The sequence below is a fragment of the Amia ocellicauda genome, chromosome 12 (assembly GCF_036373705.1).
Source record: "Amia ocellicauda isolate fAmiCal2 chromosome 12, fAmiCal2.hap1, whole genome shotgun sequence".
Lineage (NCBI taxonomy): Eukaryota > Metazoa > Chordata > Actinopteri > Amiiformes > Amiidae > Amia > Amia ocellicauda.
The window spans coordinates 16,306,436-16,310,816 of record NC_089861.1 but is presented as its reverse complement, the minus strand read 5'-3'; positions in this window follow the sequence as shown (position 1 = coordinate 16,310,816).

Here is a 4,381-nt window from a genome sequence, read left to right as displayed (position 1 = left end):
TATTTTGGATGAATCATAAGTGTGCATGTCCTTAAGACTATGTTTATATCTGCAATTATTCCAATTTCAGTCAGAATGTCTTCAGATTTGAAGATTACACATGTTCAGTCTTTTTCAGAGTGTGATCAGTCTGTATGTGTGTGGCTGTTGCTGGTTAGCACTGACTGAGACTGACCATTCTGAAGGATTTCAGACAATGGTGATGCAGTTTTGCATGTTATATGACTTACTGTAGAAAGTCATGGGCATACATCCCATGAGAAGTTGGCCTGAGTGTATGTACCTCTGCTTCTACTTTTTCCACAAGTTGTGTAACACATAACAAATGGCCAGAACTGTTGGTATAAAAGAGTAGTGCATATCCAAACATTTGGCGGGGATGCACCATCTCCCTTTGAGGTGCCCAAACATGTGCTCAACCGTAACATGGCAGCCATGTTAAACATGTGGTTAATACGACTGTGTTGTGCGCACTGCCAGATGTGCCAATGCAAATGTCCCTGATCAATGACTGATCATCTACAAGTATGTATAAGATTATGGATGGCCATCCTTTCCTATTAACATATCACAGAATCAATGAAATGGGGATAAGATGGGGATGTGACTTCTGTCCAGTGCGCCATACACCTGAGGCACAAGGTGTGCTCTGGCATTGCAGTGTGTGATCTCCTGTGACTCTGCTACTCCAGGCAACTTGATGTAGCTGCTCATAATCCTCTCCCATATGGCAGTGTGCACCTCATATACACAGTAGTGAATGGTGGTCTTGCTGACTCCAAATATCTCTTCCACCACTCTGTACGTTGTGCAACTCGACAACTTGTAGAGCGCAATGGCTATGCGCTTTCAGGTTGGAACTTCAGGACAGTGGCTTATCATCCTTGGTGCAACAAAGGGTCCAATCACTTGGAACAAACTTTCGAAGGTTGTCTTGAACATTCTGAAATGCCTCTCCACTACAACCTCCCAGAACTTTCTCATGCATTGTCATTCCCAAGGATCTGGTGCATGGTGCTGTGGTCAGCCAAGAGGGGCCATTACCTGAATCATGAGCCAATAGCAAAGTAACAATTTTCTGCGCTGTCGTCTTCAGAAGATGACACGAACCGTGGCGATCAACTGACATCAAAATTATAACTACTCGAAAAGTGAATTAATTGTTGATGAATTCTCTCCATTATCCATTCCTTGGGCTAGCGGGCCAGCATTCAGGAGTCACTTAATGTATCACATAATTAAGATGCATCAATGTCTTCTTGTTGGTCGTAAAGTACACTAAATTGATCCTTCAGTTCTAATACGACAATTTCTGTGGTTCATGATGTTGATTTTCTTGTTCGGTTTCTTCATTCCACTTTGGGATTTAGATAAGGGCCTAATTCTACACCATTTCTACAGCTGTTTAGGGGAGTGTTTATGGTTTATTTAAATTGAATCTATTTCACTTTTCCTTCACTTCTCCAGGTACATTTTCTTGTTTTTCCCCCCTCTCTATTAAATTTGGAATCGCCAATTATATTTATATTTTCTCCCACTATGTTTTGGAATTGCCAATTATCCTAAGGCATCTCGGCTTGTCGCCACGTCCCCACCGCTACACTTGAGTAGGGTGAGGAAGTACGACTGGGCTCCTCCAATCCCAGTCACCCTTGAGCCACCTTTTTTTACACACTGCAAGCTATACAGTCCATACGGGAGGTTCAGCCCCGATTGGAGGAGAGGTGCACCCCCCTCGGCAGAACAGCAAACCTGCAGGAGCCCAGGCAGTCGGCATGGGATGCTTGTTAGCGACGAGCCTAAAGAAACTCAGACGATTTAGCCCTCCCCAACCCGTGTAGTGCTGAGCAAATTGTGCACCGCCACTGAGCACTCCCGGTCACAATCTTCAAATGAGCTATGAAATGAGAAACCATAGGGCACAGTCTGCGCTTTGCGCTCTTACCGACTGAGTCACTCAGAAGGCCCTGCCGGGTCAATTTTCTTATTGGATATTTCTTGAAGACAGAATTTGCATCTATCACCGCTTTCTCCATATCCATATTTACCTCCTATCTCCTATGATCTGTGTTTATGTATATAATATATATATATTATAATATATACACCTCTACCCTGATATATTGCAAATTCGGATATAAGGTTATTTCAAGCAAAAAAAGTCAAAACACAAAGCAGAGCACATTTAAGCCTACAGCATTTTTTTAACTTTCACTCCAATCCTCATTGCATAAAAACAAAAATAAGGAAGCATCTTGAACACCAAAAAAGGTATTTCCCATTTTACCATGTAAAAAAAGAAACAAAAAAACTCCCATCTCAAAAATGTTTTTAAACTAATAGTTAACAGTTCATATTACTTAACAAGTTAATGTAGTTGGTGGTTAAGTGAAAAAGTGGCATTTTCCTAAGCATTACATTGTAACAATCCTTGTTATTGAAGAAATAATATGGGTAGTAAGTTTTCAAATGCACAGTTTAATGAACACAGCCCACCTATTTCGACCAAAACAAAAGAAAAGGAAGGAAGGGGTGGAGGGACAAGGGCTGCCACTGCAGCTGATAGTCAGACAGTGAGCAGCCAAAACCCACCATTTATAGAGTATATAACTGTATTATACAAATGTAAGCAGTGTTAAAAAAAAAAAAAACTTTTTCATAGAATCCTGAATTCTTGACCAGCTTTTGAAACACTTTCAGTTGTTCTTTCTCAACATTTTTCCATTCAATTAAAGCTTTAACATTATATTTTAATGAGCTTTAAAAGGCAAGCACACCACATTTTGACTCTGAAGTTCAAGGGAATCATGAACCAAAGTGTAAATAAAGTACAGCAGGGGGGCATCCAAATACACAAAGTTCATTCCTCTCACGCTGCTTTTCCATTAATCAAATGTCATTTGAACCATAATGTACCCCATCCTGTACTTGCAATCTAATTGTCTTTGTTCATAAATCCAACACCAACATCAGATATGGGGCTTCACAGGTTGTTTTAGCTTCATAAACGTGTCCTCTTCCATTACAAATAAATGAAGGTTGGTGTAGTTTGGATTACAAAAGGAGGGCATTTTTTCTGAAATTGATTTTTAAATTATCAGTGGTGACCAAACCTCATCCTTGAGGACCACAATGTCTGTTGGTTTCTGCTCCAACTTCTGCTCTCCATTACCTAAATGATCTAATTCATTAGTCAATTTGAAAAAAAAAATGCAAGGTATTTTAGAGTGCATGGTTTAAAATATGCTTTTGATTAAAGATACAGTTGGGGACCTGGATAGGTGTTACATGTATCAAGCAATTTATATAATTAGACCAATTAAGTCGCTGGCACTTTACACTCTCAACCCTCCAGGACCAAAGTTGGCCAACCCTGTATTAAAGCATATGGTTTTGAGCCTGAGCCCAAGTATATTTTAAGTATACTACCCTGAGATTCTCAACCCTGGTCCTGCTTGTGGGACAGCCCCGTGAATGGTACTTGTTGTATTCATGTTATTGACCCTACATCTCTTTCTCTGGATTATTTTGGACTCTTCACCAGGACCAGGGTTGAGAGCCACTGTTTTAACCCATACATAATAATTGACAGTTTGGTGTAATTTCAATTAATAGTTTCTGGAAATGTCTTGACAAACGCATGTGTTATTTTGAGACGCTGCCCCACTTGTGGAAACAATTATTGAATGTCTTCACTTCATAACAATGGTAGGCAGTATCTCTAGATCATGATCTGAAATCATGTATATATATATATTTAAATATTTAAAATATACACACAGAGCTTACAAATCAGTACGGTATCAACTAATTCATAAAGCGTTAACACTTTTTAAATATTGTTATACAATTATAATTCTCGGGACTGTGTCCTAATCTTAATTATAAATAAATGACGTGGATAATTTATATTGCATATATATTATTTGTGTATAAACATTTTTCATGATTACGTTTTTCCATCATTCCAACTTTTTACCTTTAACATTCTACTAAATGTCCGAAATGTTTCCACCTGAGGAAGTTACATGCTTTATAAACTTGTCAAACGACATACAGACCATTGAATCGTGTTATGTTATGGCATTAACACAGTTACCATTGCCAATACGCGTTAGTATAAGAATGTCACCACCGGCGTTCCGTAGACGGACAGATTTAAGTCGCGCTTTTGTTGCGCAGATTTCCGCAGTTCTGCGTTGATCTGCGGGATTCCACATATCCCATTGGTGAAGCCGCGCTGAACTATGGAAATCTGCGCTATATGAACGGCACCTTATCTTTTGAATGAATATCAATGATATAGTAGCCAATCACAATCCAATGACCCTTGGGGTTTGTAGTTCTCAGAGTTGTTTTCGGCGCAGTGTTTTCGCCGAAC